The sequence below is a fragment of the Carya illinoinensis genome, chromosome 1 (assembly GCF_018687715.1).
Source record: "Carya illinoinensis cultivar Pawnee chromosome 1, C.illinoinensisPawnee_v1, whole genome shotgun sequence".
Lineage (NCBI taxonomy): Eukaryota > Viridiplantae > Streptophyta > Magnoliopsida > Fagales > Juglandaceae > Carya > Carya illinoinensis.
Genome location: NC_056752.1, coordinates 533,216 through 554,168, shown reverse-complemented (window position 1 = coordinate 554,168; position 20,953 = coordinate 533,216). Strand labels below are relative to the sequence as shown.

The following is a 20,953-nucleotide window of genomic DNA, read 5'->3' as shown; positions in this document are numbered from 1 at the left end:
CTTTAAATTAGCAACCCAACTACCCAGAACGTGTTGGCACATTAATTGTTAAGTAACCTGGAGGACTCGGACTTTTGCTGCATATCAGCCACGTAACATTTTCATGCCACGGGGAAATTTACCTTGCTGTCAAAACTCAAAAAGTGCGGCGGCTCGCTCGCGACAGGTGTTGTCTGTCAAAGAAAAACTCGGAAAAGTATGGTTGGGAATCTGTTTCGGGGATCACAGGGTGTCTTTCTACAGTAAAAAGAGGGTTTTATAGGACTTGGTTGGTCAACTTTTTTTGGGTTTTGGACTCATTCTTTATCCCTGAGTCCTCTCCTCCCCTCTGGGATTTCGGATTCAGAATCAATCTGACGGCTGCAATAAGGAGAAACGTGTACTCAATCCCAGCTCATTTCCAGATCTTGAGGTGGGAAGAACGTACGTCAATCCCAGCCCATTTCCTGATCTTGAGGTGGGAAGAACGTACGTCAACATTAATTTTTCCAACTCAACCCTCGTACCATTTGTTGATCATGATTCGTCGTTAGAAGTATATATTGATTCAGGGAAAACTTAATATAAATTAAGGTGAAGGGCAAAATCTATATTAATTATTTTTAATTCTAATATAATAAAATATAAATTATTATATTTAATATTTTTTTTCAATTTTCAATAAAATGAAACTTTATATAAAATCTTTAAATAAAATTTTTGAATTTATATTTAATATAATAATTGAAACTGAGGCCTCATTATAAATTTTATGTCTTAATTTAGCAAGATCTTTAAAAGATTTTCTCTTTCCCCTAATCATGCATACTTAATATTAAGAAATTAGAGCATATTACAAATCGTTCCAATGAGGATCCTTTCCATGACTATCTATATATACGATAAAATTTGGAATACTAGAAAGTTGGGGTATACAACCAAAATTAAATTTGTCATTGCCCACTACATTACTAAGTGTGCACATTAGTTTTGAGAACGATATAATTTAATTACTCTCCAATCTTTACGTGGGTGAAGGTTTTGGCAAATATCATCTATTATTGGAGTTAATAAATAGTGTAAATGAGGAGCTTTTGTCACGCACCCCCTTGCTGCTTCTCTAATATGCATGAACAAGAACCAAGAACCAAAGTAGAATGCACAAACAAATGCAAAAATGAATAAGAACTATCAAGAATTAAGAATAAGAAGATGAACCAAGAACCTAGACCAATTCTTGGAAGAGATTTTCGAGCAATCTCAAAACTCCTTACAATCAGACTTAAACCAGATTCATCGATGCCCTCTGATTTATAAGGTTCTCTTTTTATGCTACAATCTAACAAAAACAACTAACATTTCCCTTTACATCAAGAACCAAAACACCATCGTATAAGCTAAGTCTCTTAAAACCCAATCAAAACGAATCGTTTTATTAACACACAATCTATCGCAAGGCCAGACTCCACTCCTACGTTGTGCAAAGTTTCATTAAAGCCTGCAACGCACCGTATTGCAATGGTTGTTAATACCGTTGCTGCTTGATTCCTTCTACCACCGCCCTTTGTATTCTTCAACCAGATCCACAGATAACATTCTCCTCTCCTTAAAAGACTTGACCACAAGGCCTTCAACCATATCCACACACTTACAATACAGTTCCCACTAAATGTGGATATAATTGCCTTAATTCCCACCCAACTCGCAAACACCTCAGTCACAGCATGGTTCCCTCTTTTATACATTCTTCTATCAAGTATTAGTTGTGGCTTAGGTTGCAAGTGGCCTTTAGCATCAGTTGGAGGTAAAGTAGATAAAGGAGTGAGATGCTACCCAACTTTCTTTTTCAAGTAAGAAACATGGAGTACTTGATGAATCTTGGAAGATGATGGCAAGTCCAATTTGTAAGCCACTGACCCCAATTTTTGCAGAACTTGAAATAGCCCGTAACACCTTGGAGCTAGTTTCATGTTGCGTCGCCTAGCCACTGTTTTCTGCCTATAAGGCTGGAGTTTAAGAAGACCCAATCACCCATCTAGAAAGATCTTTTTGTTCTGCCTTTGTCAGTAAAGAACTTCATTTGATGCTATGTCTTCTCCATATTTTCTCTCAATAAACTCAGAAATTCTTTTCTTGTCCTCAACTGCTAGTCTACAACATCATTATTGGAATTACCAGGCACGTAAGTAATGAGTTTAGGAGGGTCATAACCACAAAGAGCCTCGAATAGAGTTACTTTAATGGGAGAATCTAGAGTAGTGTTATAACACCACTCAGCCATAGCTAGCCATGAAGACCACTCTCTTGGTTGTTGTCTGTAATAACATCTCAAATACCCTTCTAAGCATTTATTTAATGCTTCTGTTTGTCCATCATATTGATAGTGGTATGAAGTAAAATCCAAGAAAACACCCTACAATTGAAACAGCTGTTTCCAAAAAGAGCTAGTGAAAATTGTATCCCTGTCAGAAACTATAGATCAAGGTAAGCCATGCACCTTGAAGACACTAGCAAAAAAATTTAAGCTACCTTAGTAGCTGTGTAAGGATGTGAAAGTGGGAAGAAATGGGCTAAATCTATTGGAGGAGCTGCTATAGAGCCATATCCTTTAATGAATTTTCTGTAGTAACCTGTTAATCCCAAAAACCCTCTTAAGGACTTCAAGGTTTTTGGAACAGGCCATTGAACCATAGCTACAATCTTTGTTGGATCTGTTTGAACCCCTTTTCCAGAGATAATGTGGCACAAATACTCAAACTCATGCACTCCAAACTTGCATTTTGACATCTTCGCATAAAGAGTATGCTGTCTCAATATGCTTAAAACAGTCTTTACATGCAACAAATGTTCAGTAATATCTTTGCTATATACTAAGATATCATATTAAAAAAAAAAAAAACCAAAACAAATATTCTCAAAAAAGGTTTGAAAATGTGGTTCATCAATCCTTGAAATGTGGCAGGGGCATTAGTGAGCCCAAATGGCATCACTAAAAACTCATAATGGCCCTAATGAGTTCTAAAAGATGTTTTTGGAATATCCCCCTCCCTCACACGAATCTGATGGTAACTAGACCTTAAATCCAGTTTTGAAAAGATTCTAAATTCATCAAGCAATTCATCTATAACAGGAATTGAAAATTTATCTTTGATGGTTTTATGATAAGGGTTTTATAGTCTATGCACATACGCCAAGTGCCATCAGCTTTCTTTACCAACAAAATAGGTGAAGAAAATAGACTTTGGCTAGGCCTCACCACACCAAATTGTAGCAAATCATGAACAATTTTCTCAATCTCAAACTTTTGATAATGAGGATACCTGTATGGTTGAACTAAGATAGGAGAGGCACCCTCCTTAAGGTTGATTGGATGGTCAAAAGCTCTTCTTGGAGGTAAACCCTCAGGTTCAGCAAATATATCACTAAAATACTTGAGAAAATCATACATTGGGCCTTCAATACAAACCTCAACCGGCTGCTTGTCAACAGGCATCAACTGTAACAATCAAGCTTGTTTATTGACAAAATCTGACTTGAAACCATTAACACTAGACATCATATGTACACTAGCAGAATTCAAGCCTTGCCACTTCACCAACTAGGGCCGGAACAAGAAAATCTAGTTTAGAGGGCCAAGTTACAAAAAAATAATTTAAGAGGGGCTAAATACTAATTTTCATATAGTCTACTTTACAAAAACACCTTTCAAATTATAATTTTCCTCAAATTTTGTAAATTTTTGGGGGGGCTTTGGCATTAGTAGTTGCGCCCCTGTCACCAACTGACCACCCCACTCGAAACTCATAGACATATCAACAAAGTTTCAAGTAATAGAGCCTAATGTTTTTAACCATTGCACCCCAAGGACTACATCACATCCTCCCAATGTTAACACATTGAAGGGCGTAGAGAATCTTGATCATTGAATCTTAAAGACCTCCACTCCATTGCCACGACTCAAAAGCTTCTCACCATTGGCTACTCTAACTTGCAAACTGGATCCCTTATGAACAAACAATTTAGTCCCTTGCACTATTAACTGATCCACAAAATTATGTGTGCTTTCCGAATCTACCAAAATTTCAACAGCACAAGATCCCACACAACATGCAGTCTCATAGCACTCTCACTAAGAGCCAAAAATTGCATTAACAGACACTTCTAATGTATCAGCATCTGCAGGACCAGGTCCTTCATCTTGAATACACAGCAATAGGTAAGACATCAGAATCAGCTTAGATGACATAAACTTTAGGTTTTTTACAAACATGATTTGGGTTCCATTTTTCCTCACAATAATAACACAAACACTTTTTCCTCTTCTCATCCATCTGAGAAGAATTCGCCTTCTTCAAAGGAAGAAAATTCTTTTGACTTCTATCAGTTAGATCACTAAGACCTACGTTGTCTATTGGCCATTTTTCAGCATAATGGCTATTTTGCCTCCAAGATTTTCTTGAAGACAAGAGATACTCTTCTTACAATTTTGCCAAACCAAAGGCAGCCCCCATAGTCAATGGATTAAACATTTTTACAAAAATTCTTATTTCATCTTTTAATCCACTGATAAAACAATTCATTTTATGTCTTTCAGACAAGCCTTTCAACCTATTGGACAAGGCCTCAAATTGAGTTGTATATAAACCAATTGAAGTAATCAGTCTTAATCTAGTCAAAGCCTCCATTGGGTCATCAAATGCTTATGACCCAAATCTACCTTGCATTGCCACAACTAGTGACTCCCAAGAATTAAATTGCCCAGCATCCAGGGCATTTTGGTATCAAACCAATGCCTCTCCCTCCATATTGTGCGAAGCCACCATTAGTTTATAATGAAAGCAATCAAAGTATTAACTGGCTTAAAAAATCCAACCAGCTAGATTAGTACCACTAAAATGGGAAAAATCCAATCTAAAATTCCTCTGAAAAACACACCTATATATCTTCATGAGTTCTAGAATCAATATCTCTAACTCTAGACGCCTCCCTATCGTTCGAGAAATTACATTCACAATTTCAACAGTTGATCTTAACATATCTGAAACTTGATCTGACCTCTCAATTATCCCAACAATCGTATGCTGATGATGCTCCAACTATTTGTGCACCACTTTTTGATGTTTCTAAGACCCTTCTTGCTGACCTTTCAGTGCTCCACATGTACCCTCTGCCATCAGAACCTTTCTTGAAAGGATCGGCTACTACTATGACACCAATTGTCATGTACCCCCTTGCTGCTTCTCTGATATGGATGAACAAGAATTAAGAACCAAAGTAGAATGCACAGATAAATGCAAGAATGCAGAAGAACTATCCAGAACTAAGAACAAGAAGATGAACCAAGAACGTACACCAATTCTTTGAAGAGATTTCGAACAATCTCGAAGCTCTTTACAATCAGACTTAAACCAAATTCATTGATGCCCTCTGACTTACAAGGGTTCTCTTTTTATACTACAATCTAACATAAACAACTAACATTTCCCTTTACATCAAGAACCAAAACGCTGTCATACAAGCTAAGCCTCTTAAAACCCAAAATCCAATCAAAACGAATCGTTTCATTAACACAAAATCTATCACAAGGCCAAACTCCATTCCTACTCTGCGCACCATTTCATTGAAGCTTGCAACGTATCATATTGCAGTGGTTGTTAATACCGTTGCTGCTTGATTCCTTCTATCGCTGCCCCTTCCTTTCTTCTGTTGTTGCCCTTTGTATTCTTTAACTAGATCCACACATAACAGCTTCATTATCAATAGCATCAATAACAATTTGAACATCACATTTGAGAGTAGATGGACACTTCGAGAGAGAGATTTTAATTTTTCAGTAAAGTAAGAAGTAAATTTTCCTCTCTCTGGAGTTTCTCCTCACTCCTCATTGAACTCTACTCCTTCATGGAGTCTCTCAATCCTCACAATGAAGTAAAAATCTAACTCTAGGTCAAAAACCATAGTATCTTTAAAAGATTTATTTGAAAATATAAAATATTTCTAGTATTAATGAAATGATTTTTATATTTTTTCTAAAAAAATCAAAATAAAAAATATTACACTTTTATTTTTTGGGGCCTTATATAGGGTGGGGCTAAGTGCCATTACCTTTGCGTCGGCCATATGTTAATTTTTACTAAATAACCAAACACTCTTCTCTATAGGAGTTAAATCAAAATTGGAAAATTGGTGCGTCGGACTGAATCAATGTGTTGGGATAAAATTGATGGGATCCAGCCCATCCTTAAAAATAAGGAAAGTGATAATGTCAAGAATCTAACCCTGAGATCAAACCGATAAGAGATAAGGCAAGTTGACTCAAACTCCTAAAATGAAAAGAGTTCATAAGGCAAGTTTGACTCAAATACTATAAGAAAATAGGTCTCTATATAAAGAGGAGATGTTCACAAATCTACAAAAGCTTCCTATGTATAGACTTCATCACGCACAACGACTCTAAAGGATCTTCTATCAAGGGAGGCATAAACTTTGACCTCCTGAAATCTAAAATTCTTCTACTGTATTGTGAAATATGTTAGGCCATAAGAGATTTTAAAATCACCCATCATAGTGGATTTCACCGCCAAACACCCCATAGACGTAGGCTTTTATGCCAAACTATGTAAATCTCTATGTCTCTCTATTTTTATTTTATTTTATTTTTTTATTTTATCGATGAACACAAATAGTATCGTATCAATGCCCAAATCATCCTCGTGGACTAAGGATATTTCTATCCTCCCTTTCAATGGGAGTAGGATAGGGACACTGTGCACGTAAGTGCACAGTCCATCCAACACAAATCCCATGGGAACACTGTACATGCAGGTACACGGTCGACATATCCCGTGAGAATATTGTGCACGTAAGTGCATAGTGCCATGCATAATGGAGGCATGGTTGCATGCACTCGAGACCCTCCTTGCCCACCCGTCGTGGGCCCAACAAAGGCATCGATAGCCACTACATGGATTGCTGGTGTTCTTGGTCCTCACTATGCTGATCTCCGACCATGGAGGCCATGCACAATGCAATAGGTGGATGCACCTCACCATGCACCTGGGAGGCTTAGGGTAGCCAGAGACTAGGGAATGTGCCAACAGCAACCACGTGGATCGACGGTATTTGTTGTCACCCTCGTAATGGTCCCCAAACACAAAGGCGATGAGCACCGTGCGTAAGAGATTGACGCACAAACGGTGACCACTTCACCAGCTGACCACGAGCCAAAAAGGCTATCGACGGCCACCACTCATGTCGTCAGCGGTTTCTGTTGTAGATGTGGTTCCCTCAACTCCAAGAAGAGTCTGTGTGGTGTTCATTGCCACTGAGATTGAGTGGTGCTCCACACCACCTTGTGGTGTTCATCGCCACCAAGATTAAGTGGTATTTCTCACCCCAAGTGTTGGTCCTCACCACCCTCAACAGTACATGCAATAGCTTAAGGGTGGCCACACATAGGGGCAACCTCTTACCTGCCCCTTCTTAGTTAGTGTTGCCCTACACACATGCGACATGCACAATGCACGTAAAAATGCACTCACCGTGCATGTACCGTATGAATGAGCTCCTTGACCATGCACACAACAAACAAGCTTGCCCAAAGCTAGCTTGCCACCAACACACAGTTAGACAGGTCCAGTCCAATTTTTTTTTTTTTTGAACACCGGTTCGAACCAAACCAACTTATACATAAATATGTTATTTTTTTTATTATATACAAATTTTTATATTATAATATATATATTATATACTAAATTGTTAATTAATATGAAATGAAAATTTTATATCTTATTATTCATGTATACTAATCTAAGAACATAAAATATTAATCTTAAACATAAACATTAATGATATTCTGTTATTAATATAAACCTAATTTTGATATATATATATATATATATATATATATATATGAAGGATAGATACATGATTTTATGGCATAATAAATTGTAATATATATTCTTTTTTATGAATACATTACTACACATTTGATCATACATACTCGTATAAAAATTGTATAGTCTAATTTATATAGGTTATAGTAGTATAGTTAAATTCAATACTATACTGGTATATGTTAATTATTCTATAATAATATACGTATACTATAATATAAATAAACTAATAGTTTTTGTATATGTAACCATTATATTATAAATAAGTTAGATACTAGTATTACAACTTGGAATTAACACTATAGTATGAAAATAAATTAAACACCACTACATTGAGAAAATTGAACCAAACCGGTAAAATTGAAAGTTTCAGATTTGGTGATGAATCGCTTTGGTATTGGTTCTCCAATTCTCAAAACCGTTGTATACTGATTTAGTTATAAAATATGTCTAAACCCGGATCAAACTTGACCGATTACACCCTTACTTCTCTGCATATTAAATGTCATTTCTAAATATATTTTATTCATTTGTGTAAGTTTTAGCAGTGCTGATAGAATGCTACTTCTTATATATGAGTTATGCTATGTCGAGGCCTCATACACCGCACATCTCTTAAGTGGTTGCCAACGTCTATTTTTGTTTTTAATTTAATCACCCCTGCAACTAAAAACTAACCAAATCCCAAATCTCCTCTGATACGATGAGAATCCAACGACAAGTGAGGGAGACTTCTCCTCGTAAGAGTTTATTCTCTTTTCTATAGAGGTGTGAGAGTTTCTTTGTTTGTGCTGGGAAAATTTCTAGAGAGTTAGAGTTTCTTTTCCTAATCAGCACCTTGCTTGTGAGAGTTTCTCCTTCACAACTGTTCCTCAATTAAAAAAAATTCATGCAAGAAAGCTGACGAAACCCATATCACAGATTATAAGTGCTGATTCTCTTCGAGTGCTTCTTAATTCTGCCTGATGCAAGCTGACCAGAGCTCCATGAGATAAACAAGAAAAAGTTGTCCCTTTCCATACTCAAGAACAAAAAAAATAATTAGAATAGGACATGAAACAGGTGCAGATGATAAATGGGGGAAGCGACAGAGTAGAGAAAGAAGTGAATGGGAAAGAACTTGATTTCTTTATGCAACTGAGAACAGATGTATAAGATAAATGGGAGAAGCAACGGGGTAGAGAGAGAAGCGAAGGGGAAGAACTTGATTTCATTATTCAATTGAAGGGAGACTTGAGAAGAGAGGATTTCATTTCAAACTTGAAGTCTTCCTTCAAAGAACCAATATACATTTTCAAGTAGACCCGATTTGCCACGTAAATAGGTGTGTGGTGTGCTTAAGAAAACTGGCTTTCAAATAAATTTTTTCTTCTTGATATGTTCATTATGATATGAATACAACCCATAAATAGCTAATAATTCTGATTAGAAATCCTTCAAACTAGATATGGTGTGAAGTTTGATTTTACACCCTTCAATAAGAAGTTGACACGAAAGTGATATTTGTTATTCATAGTACAATCGACTTTAGGAAATAATCTTACATATGGACTTGTCCAACACCCCCCCCCCCCCCCCCAAAACCCCCAGTCGCTCTCTCTTTCTCCTGAAGCCCATCTCTCTCTCCCTTTTTGCCCCCTCAATTCTCCCATTCTTCCCCATAGTTGCTATCTCTTCCCTAAACATGTCAATAGATATCTGTGAAGCTCTTTGGAGCCATGAGAGTTTCACCTCAACTGGTACCATTCACTTTCCCATTTGAAACTCATATATTTAGCATATTTAAAATATGAGAAGAATATAGTCTCAAACATTGTTTAGGTGAGATTTCCCCCCCCCCCCCCCCCCCCATCTCCCCAACTTTGGATCATCTTGATATTTGGCAAGCATGATGGGAATTTACTTCAAATGGTTGATGATTTATGATTACAAGTGATTTGTGGGAAATTTCATGTGTTTGAGAGATTACAGTGGGTTGTAATCATTTCATGCATGTAACTAGTTTGGAGGCACAAGACATTGAAGTCACTGTTGTGAGGAGAGGGGGGAGATTAGAGAGAGGGGGGACAAAATCTAAGTTTTGACTCAAGGAGAGAGAGAGAGAGAGAGAGAGAGAGAGAGAGAGAGAGAGAGAGAGAGAGAGATGGGGGAGAGAGAGAGGGCACGACTAAGGTCCCGTTTTGATTCGCGAAGTATTTTATCTCATCTCATTTCATTTCAAAATCTAAACTTGGCCTAAGTGAGAGAGAGTGGGGAGAGAATTGTCAATTGTATTTTTGTAATGTAATTGATTCTATGCTTATTATGTTAGGCTGCATACGTGTCGTCCTCTTATTAGAGATGTAAATTCCATATTATCAGTAATCACCATGTCGATCTAGCAAGCGCACGTACGTTGAGGCATAAATATTGATCATAACACCCAGATATAAAGATCAAAATTTTGTAAGATCGCTAATCCTGCTTCGATTCTCTTGTTAGTAAGAAACAAAATGGTTTGGACGAAACTGGCCCAAGCTAGCTAGGTTCCTTTATATATATCTAACAAGGAAATGTTTTGAGTTCTTTAGATCTCCATATATATATAAATATATATATATATATATATAGTTATTCTATACATGATTGTTTTGTAACTTCATGAAACGAAGGTGGTCTAACCTTTACACGATTTTGTATTGATCTTCCTTGCATTCTCATGATCGGAAACTTGCAAGAGTACCACCGCTGCTCCCTTCCCACTTCTTTACCATCCTTAACCTAGTAACGAATGAAAAACGCGTCGTTTTCTTCTTCTTCTTTTTTTTTTTTTTTTTTTTTTTTTTTTATATTCTAGGTAATAAAAGGATTGTTTTACCTTGTTCCAAATTAATCAAGGCCAACATTGGTATGCACATACATACATTGCATGTATTTTACGTCGGTTTTATTCTCGACTTTACAAACCGTATTTAGCTGAAACATGATGTTGGGTCTTGCTGGAAAGGTGGGACCAGCGTTTTCGATGGCAAAGTCCACCCGATTGAAATATAACAGTGAGCATCACCGCGAGAAATCAATGGTAAGGAATTGCAGAGTATAAATCAAATTTCCGAAGGTGAATGGCATAATTTGGATGAGATATTCGAATTTCTACTAGTGTTCATTGCAGATAAAAAATAAATAAATAAAAATAAAAAATTGAGCAAAATACAAAACTTGTGTATTTTATCCAGAAAGTCGGGAATTACTCGCTTTACCTTTCCACAATTCCACAAGTATTCTGGGACCCTATGAAAATGGCTTTGCCGCGTTCCAATTTCTCAAAATAAAAATAAAAAATAAAAAATCAAGGGTAGCAAACATACGATTCCGCTTAAGCCTCCTTAAAAAGAAAGCTGGAAAAGTGAGCCCTGACTTTGAATCTTTATGAGATGACGAAAAATGAGAAGCTTCACCATGATGCTAACTTGATCTTTCATCAGTCTCCTTCGCAGCTGCTGCCTCCTCCTTAAGCTTCTTTTTCCAGTATTCATCAAGTGGAGGTCCAAATATTGCCTTTCCAGAAACAACTCCAATTCTGCAGATCCCATATCAGCATTCACACAGCTTTGATGAGAACATATTAGTAGATAATCAAAACAGTTTATACAGTACAAAACTTTTTCAGTCAGATTCCATCAGGCTACAGGGGTAAAGCCAGAGCAAATCTTAAGAGGTAGCCTACCTAAGGCACACTAACAGCAACCTAGCTTCCACAGATTTCTAGTATTGCATTGTGGAAGACACGAATATGAATCAGCACTACTATCCAACTGTGATCTAAGACATCTTTGCCAGAAAACTGAAATGTTATAACTTTTTTGTCCGCCACAACATTTTAACCAACACTTAGCTTAAGACGTGTAGAAGCTGTCAAGAAATGCAATAACGTGTTCATACTTTAGCAGGCTTGCAGAAAATCTCATAAAAAATGCAGACAGCAACTGCCCCTCTCATGGACACGTTAAAACAAAAAGAACAGAGAAGGCAATAGTTCTTTTGCAGTCAATGCAGAAGAGATATAGTCTACTGGTGACACAAGTGTAACAGAAAAACCATATTGAAGCCAAAAATAGGTAAAAAAAAAATAGAGTGTACCCCTTTCAGAGGCTATGCTTCCCTCTACTCCATGAATATGTTCTGTGGAGTGATTTCTTATTGTATAATTGAGTTGTTTGGTTAAAAGCACTATAAATATATGCAAGCAGCTTCTATGGTCCGTCAATTCCTCTGTACACTCCATTGATATGAAACTAAGTCAATGGTGTGTGAAGGATTCCATATATCTTACAACTTAAAATAGAGAGATCTACAGGTATATTGTATTAGAGTATGCACATTTGAAGCTGTAAAAGTTGAACAAAAGTATGACTGATTAATGTAACATGTTAGAACGCCACTTAATCCTTATTCTTCCAAAAGATGTTGATGTTATTCTAGATACTTCATTATTATTGTATATTTCGATTGGATGACAACCATATCAACCAAGGGGTCAACCAAATGATATTTGAGAAGGCATTTGTGGTAAGATAATGGGGACAACACACAAAGCAGGAGTTAGGATATTTAAGAGCGATCATTCCATGGAGTTGAGAAAGCCAAAAAGGTGAGACTTCAACTTTTAGGGGTCAGTCAGAGCTTTCACAAATGCAATCACTTACATGTGTGAAAACCATAAAATATAGGACTTCAACTTCCTCACACTCATTCCTGTATACTCCCGGACAGTGGTACACAATATAGCACTATGAATTTGCAGGAAATGTCTCACCACTAGAGTGATTAGTTGAAGGAGATTCTGATATCACAAGAAAGGGTCAGATGGCTCCAAGATTTATATTCAAATGGCGGTATTATGACATCTAAAATAAGTGGCAGAAAGAGAGGCGCAGTTGTTTATATTACGCTAATTCATTACCACAATTATTGGAAGTCAAGCCACAAGGGCGCAGCCTATTCGGAACGATTTGTAATCATTGATAGCTTCAATGATACCTATCTGAAATGATGTTATACAGGGAGTGAAATCATGCGTTCAAAATTCGGTGGGTGAGCACGTAAATTGCAGAACTGGTACCATGAGAGTCAAGCGAAACAAATTAGAGAATCAAACGCAAAGATGGGCTCTCGAAAATTAAAACCCACGAGCTGGAAAATGTCTTCCAAGCATTAGTGAACATGCTTTTGCATACAGATATCAAGTTAAGCCACCCCCTCCCTAAAAAAACGAATATAGAGGGTTTAAACTTTGAACTGAAATTAGAGAAAATGATAAACAGAAACGAGAAGGCGAACTTACATGACAGCTCCAATTACCATGGGAAGAGAGAGGAACCTGCTTCGACCGAACATTTGTATTGTTTTTCAAGCTTTAGCTCCTTCAATTGAGGAGCGCTCGGATATGGATGCAGACTGCGCTTTTACCTTTCACTTCCACTTTCAGGTTCCGGGTTTTAGAACCGATATATATAAGATTAATTTAGACCGAGGAAGAGAGAGAGAATAGCTCACCTCACTCGGGCTCAGATTAATTTAGCCCCTTCTAAGATTAATTTAGAAGCCCATTAGTAGATTTGAGCCGCGTTTGAAGAACATTAAAAAACAGAGTGTCTAGACCCAATTTGGATAATGAATTGACATGAAACGAGGTAACAGTTAAATAAAATATTATTAAAATATTAAATTTTAATATTATTTTAGTTTTTATATTTCAAAAAATAGAATTATTTATTATATTTTATTTGAAAATTTAAAAATTATAACGATTAGATAAGACAAACTGAAATGGTTTTACAATTCAAACCATGCTAGGTTACATTTATATAGTGATGTGATTTCAGATTATCTGTAAATAATAGTAAAAAATAAATAATAAAATATTAAATAATAGTGAAAATTATGTGAAAAATAATGATAAAATATTGAATAATAATGCACTATCCAACCACAACCTAAATGATATAGTAGCACTATACAATTGCTGCTCTTAATTAGACATCCATTCTAAATACCAATGAAAGAAGAGTACCATTAGGTCAAGGGTAGCTCAATATAAATTGAAACCTCAGGCGAAACTTAAGTAAGTCATTTGTAATTATAATACAATAAAATATAAATTATTATATGGAATATTTTCAAAATTGTCAATAAAATGGGATTTTAAATAAGGAGATTTTATTTAAAATCTTTCAATAAAATGTTTTTGAATTTTTATTTAATACAAAAACTTAAAATGAAGACTCAATACAAATTTTGTGCATCAATTTAGTAAGACCTTGAAAAGGTTATTTAAAAATATAAACAATTCATTGTATTAAATATTACATTTAGTATTATGGGACCTTGCACACATTGAAAAATCTAAATTTTATTTAATGAAATGGTTTATATATATTTTTTCAAAACAAAGAAAAACATCAGTTTTATTCTTGGGGCCTTGCATAGGGTGGGAGCCTTACGCAATAGCTTTACCATTGAGCTACCCTTGCACTAGGTTAAAAAATATGAATAGGTTAAAATTATCTCAATATATGTTAATACAATGTGTAACTCTATGCAAGATATTATAAGCGATCCAAGAAATAATATTATTGTCACTCGATATGATGGAGTGATTAAGGCATCATTTGATTACACATATTAGATGAGATGGTTTGTGAAACCAAACGAGGCCTAAGCTCTCTTCTTATATTTATTATTTGGAAAGTGCTAATCAAGTGACCGACTTCAAGAATTTACTAGCCACTTAAACCAAAAAGTTAGGTTATGGCTAAACAACGCATTTATGCTCTGAACTGAATAAAATAATATAGAGGGGTTTCAAAAAACAACATAGGTACTCATAGTGTTGGGTGGGTGTTGTATTAATCTAAGATCATTGTTGTCAAATTTTTGTATATATGTTTATCTTGTGAGCTCGGCACAGGTAAATTTGTAATTTTCCATACACACATACTTTTCAACGATGCTATTAGTTTTAGTCAAAGTTAATTTGTTTCTTAAACTTTTGATAGGTACAACAAAATGGACAAAATCTGTATGCATATTACTAATAACTTTTTTACAATATATGTAGAAGGGATAAACCAATTATTAGTATTGCACGTGGTTATGTAGACAAACTGAGTAGGATCAGGTGTTCTTGTTTCAAGTGTAAAATTGGTAATTATAGAATTATAAATGTGGTGGATGATCATCTATTCATTAAAAGAATTGATAAGAATTACATGCAATAACCATTTCATGGAGATGTGGAAACATGGAATGAAAATCAAGTTTGTAACAATATTAATGAGAATGACTGCACATAAAATGTTGATGATGTTGAAGAAATTTTAAATGATATTTACATGGAAATATTTAGGATGTTAATATAGGAGAGTCTTCCACTAGCCAAGCTCCTGCATTACTAGAATTGGGCAACAGAAATTGTAAACAAATGTGGGAAGATTCTCAACATCAACTTTATCTAGATTGTATTAAATTTTCAAAATTAGTTTTCATTGTGAGGTTGCTCCATTTTAAGACAATTAAAAATTGAAGTAATAAGTCATTTGACTAGGGTAGAGCACCGACTGTTCGAAGTTGGTATGGTCGTCCTCCAATTTTGACTCTGACTTTGTCGGAGGCCGAATCCAACCTCAGACTTTGGATGCGACTGACTCTGCTCCGACTCTGACTTCGACTTGTCGAAGTGGAGTTGGAGTTGGGTTTTTTTGTTGAGCTTTTTTTTTAGATTTTTTTACTTAACCTAGTTGACATTTCAATTTTACAATTTGGGACTCTAATTGGATTTGGGCCTTATATCAATTTTTTTTTTAAAAATATAATTTTAGATTTCTAATTTATCTAACCAAAATTATCGCACAATGATACTTAATCCTTACTCCTTAGAACCTGATACACACATTAAATCCATTACACTAGAAAATAAAACTAAATTCAAAATCCATCACACTATAAAATAAAACTAAATTCAAAATCCATCACACTATAAGAAATAAAACTAAATTCAAACGTGCAACAAGAAATTTTCCAACTATGAGAATACACATTAAAAATACATAACCAAAATTAAAACCTAAAATCATTCATTCAAAATTAAAAATTAAAAATACAAATCCAAAATTACAAACTAAAATCATTCGTACAAAATTACAAGTTAAAAAAAAAAAACAAATCTAGCATCCCATGCTATTGTTATTTCAACAACAACAAACAATAACACAAAGCTAAAAACACTCGTCATCTAACTTATCCAGATTCTATCATCTATCCTCCCAAATTATCCAAAAAATTCATGTTTCATCATCCATCAATAAGTTGCAACCTATAACAATAGAACCAATACAAATTACAACAAATGTCATTCCAACTTGTGCCTGAAGAAAAAAAAAGTACAAAATTAGTAAGGAAATAAAATACCATATAAATTTATAAAAATAAAGAAAGCAAAATTGAAATAAGATATCATAAACAAAATTGTCAATCATTTTCATGAAGCATGCTAGCTATAGAAGTGATTAATTTTACATCAACGTGTTAAAGTATAGAAAATTAGTATTACAAAATGTCAAAATCAACTTATATAACAACTTAAAAAAATCTCTAAATACATTACCTGAGTCTAGCTTATAGCTCTTTGCATCATCAATGGCTTCTGAATAATTTTGACTCAAGCATATAGAAGTGGACTTTAATAAGTTTTGCGAGCATATAAGAGCCTCTATAGTTCTAGGAGCTAAAGAACTCCTAAACGGATCCAGAACACGGTCACCTGTGCTAAATGTTCATTCAGATGCAACAGTGGTGATTGGAATGGTGAAAATATATTTTGTCATTAGAGTAAGAACCGGATACTTGGTGGAGTTGACTTTCCACCAAATTAAAATTTTGAAACTCCCAGTAGGAATCTCAATGTTCTCTAACAAATACCGCTCTAACTCCAACTTATGTTAGACTTAGTTACGCACCCACCACCAAACTCTACATATTATTCATACAAATATTTCATATCCCTCTTTAGGAATGCAACAAATTCCTCACCATTCTCCTCATCCAATGTTTTCTTGAACTAATATGCTTGATTAACCAATTTGAACCGTGGATCAAGAATGGCAGCAATAAACAACAACCAATTTATGTTTTCAAGATCACCTCAATAGTTATTATATTTTATTTTCATTCTGAAAGTCATTGAACTCAAACGTTGATTACTATTGTCACAAAAATTATTCAAGTATTTATGAATTACAATAAGCTCTTAGACATAAATATTTGATGTAACATACAGTGTATCAGAAATACGTAATGTGACACCATAAAATATTTGAAGAAACTTTAAAAAGTTTCTTATGATCTCCCGATCATGAGGCCTAGGAGCTCCTAGACCCTCTTTTCCATGCCCATTATCAGACAAATAAACTCATGAATAGGGATCCTCGTCAAGCAAAAGTTGGAAGGCTTTTTTATACTTCTTAGCCACGTTCAACATAAGAAAAGTCTAATTTAATCTAGTAAGCATGTCGAGACTCAAAAAAACTAGAACATTGAACTTTTGATTTATCAACACAAGACTTGAAAGTGGCAAGTCTTTGGGGAGAAGACTTTACATACTTAATCAAATTTCAGACCTTTACAATTGAGTTATTAACCTCTTTCAAACCTTCACTCACAATAAAGTTTAAGATGTGTGCCTTACACCTCATGTGAATAAACTCATGAGCTGCAGTACAATCTGCACTTCATATTTCCCTTGTTCTCAACCAATCAATAACGGAGTCATTAGAGGTAGCATTATCTACCGTAATTGTGAGAATTTTGTCAATGCCCCAATCAAGCAAACACTCCTCCAACTCTCTCCCAATCGTTGCTCCCTTGTGGTCGCTAATCCAAATAAATGAAATGATCCGCTTATGAAACTTCCAACTACTATCAATAAAGTGAGCAATCACACGCATGTAATTAATATTTTGAATAGAAGTCCAAGTGTCGGTGGTTAGGCACACTCTTTGTTTGGTGGTCAAAAACATTTTCTTCAAACTATCATTCTCTCTTAAGAATAGCCTCATACAGTCACACATTATGGTAAATCGAAAAGGAATAGGAAACCTAGGATTAAGGGATTTAACAAATTCCCAAAACCCTTCTCTCTCAACACATCTAAATGGTAACTCGCCCACTATCACCATCCTAGCAAGGGCAGCCTGGATTTTTTTCTTATTGTATTTGGCCATCCCTAATGTCTTCTCCCCTTCCCCTCCTTTACTTCTTGCTTCTGGGACCAAGAATGTTTGACTCTTATCCAAATTCTTCTTACGATTTTTGAGGCAAAATTAGATGTGTGTTTTTAGGGGTGAGTTCGATCCGGTCCGGTCTGGTCCAGGGAGGTTTTACGGACCGGATCGGACCTATTCTGTCCAGGGTTTTCCCATCCTGGACCGAACTGAACTCCCTAGGGGCCGGGACGGTCCGGTCCCATTCGGTCCGATCCGGTCCACAGTTTACTATTTTTTTTTTTTTTTTAAAATCCTATGACATTTTATTTAATACTTATATAATTATATTGTGATATATTTAATATATATAGTATACTATTATATATATTAATATATATTAATAATATGCTAATACTATTAGTATATAGTAAATTAGTAATAGTTATTAATTTATTTGCTATAACTAATAATACACTAGTACTAATACTATAACTAATAACTATATGTAATAATAGTAATACTATATGTAATATACTAGTATTACTATATCTCTTCAAACACCACACATTTATTAATACTCTACGTCATACTATATTAAATAATAGTAATACTCTTATTACTAATACTCTATGTAGTTATATTAAATACTATATTACTAATACTCTATATAGTTATAGTGATTTAATACTAACATATTACATATTAAGTTAACTATACTAATACATTATAAATTTATACATATATGATATATTATAATTTATACCATAACTCTTATAATATGTTGATATATTAATATATACTAGTACTATATATTATAGTTAATAGTTATACATTAAATAATATAATAATACATTGATACTAAATATATATAGTTATAGACTTATAATGATTTATAAATATAAATTCATAATAAATAAATCATTATAAGTCTATAACTATATATATTTAGTATCAATGTATTATTATACTATTTAATATATAACTATTAACTATAATACATGGTACTAGTATATATTAATGTATTAACATATTACAAGAGTTATGGTATAAATTAGTATAGTATTACTTATAGTATTAGTATTATAATTTACGATTAGTATAGACTATGAGTATAGACTATACTGATAGTCTATAACTATTAGTAATATATATAGTTATAAACTTATACTAGTATTAGTAATATTTAGTTATATTGAATCAATCAGTTAGTATAACTATCAGTAATTTGTATTAAACTATTAATAATTTAGTATAGCTATATTATATCAGTAGTATTAGTTATGTTGAATCAATCAGTTAGTATAACTATTTTCTACATTATTAGTATTAATAATATTAGTATTAGTTATAACCATATATCCTATATTAGACTTAAGAGTCTTAGACTATATAATAGACTAATAGTATTAGTACAACTATATAATTATATATTAATACTAATTATAGTGAAAAGTATAACTATATAATAGTATTAATAGTAGACTAATTGTATAGCTATATATTAGTATTAGTTATATTGTTATAGTGATTTAGTATATTATAATTTCTATATTATAATTTATACTATAACTCTTATAATATGTTAATATATTAATATATATAGCAGTACTATATATTATAGTTATACATTAAAGAATATAATAATACATTCATACTAAATATATATAGTTATACAGTTATACTTATAGTGATTTAGCTATATATTAGTATTAGTATTACTTATAGTATTTAATATAACTATATAGTCTATATTGGTATAAGTATAACTATAGTATATTATAATATTAGACTATTAGTATTATTTTTTTTAATACCATATTAGACTATTAGTATTAGTATATAATTATAAATATTAGTATAAGTAAAAAATTATATAATTAATTTATAAAATTATTTATATAAATTATATATATATATATATATTTTCATTCGGTCCGGTCCAGGGTGGAAAACCCCTGGACCGGGACCGGACCGAATTGAGTTTGGTCCGGTCAGGTCCAAAAATGGCCGGTCCGGACCGGCCGATTCTCACCCCTATGTGTTTTTATGCCCAAAGTGTCTTGCCCTTTGGGATGGCATTTCCATTGCCTATGACCATAATTACAAGTAACTACAGGTTCTTCGGGATCACAATTGGGCACCCTTGTGAAGTAAGACCATACCTCAAACCTATTCTTAGGATTTTTACTACTAGGTGGAGGGTGAGGGGTAGAATGGAAGGCACTAGAAGTGCCTACCGAAGAGTCTATTGGTCCGCTATACTCATCAACTATTAGACTGAGAGCATCAATAAGTTGTTCTGGGGCTGGGATGCTAAGATAAGATGCTGTGAATGTAGGAGTGTTTGTGCCTTCCATGATTTAATAACTACAACTGTAGAACACAACAAACAAGATAAACATAAACAAGATAAATTCATGAAGTAAAACCAGCAAACTAGAGCTCTAACTGTTAAGTAGATATGTAAAAATAACGCAAAATGATATTATTATTTTTTTCTAGCAACTTCCTAAAGTAGCTTATTATTTTTTTTTTTATAAGTAAAACTTCCTAAAGTAGAGTATGAACAAGTAAAAGTTCAATCCACATGAACTCTTTTTATTTGTCAAACCCCCTAGAGAGATCGAACCACCTAAAACTAAGTGAAAAGACTACAGTTTCACATAAACTTTAACAAGATGATACATTAACGAATATAGCAGTTACAATGCTAACAATGATGATTACGTAATAATAAGCAATTAATCCATTGTGTGTATTGAGACAAATGCTATGCTTTTATCCATTCAGTCAAAAACTACATTACATAAGAAACACACCAAAAACCTGCAATCCAAG

At 34.0% G+C, this 20,953-nt stretch overlaps 1 long non-coding RNA gene across 1 annotated transcript; it reads right to left on the bottom strand.

Moving 5' to 3' along the window:
• Nucleotides 1-10,972: 10,972 nt before the first annotated feature.
• On the bottom strand, nt 10,973-13,424 carry LOC122304220. The gene is made up of 2 exons (XR_006240968.1): nt 13,198-13,424; nt 10,973-11,433 (listed from the first exon to the last, which is right to left on the bottom strand). It is a non-coding gene; the product is annotated as an uncharacterized LOC122304220 (long non-coding RNA).
• Nucleotides 13,425-20,953: the final 7,529 nt, after the last annotated feature.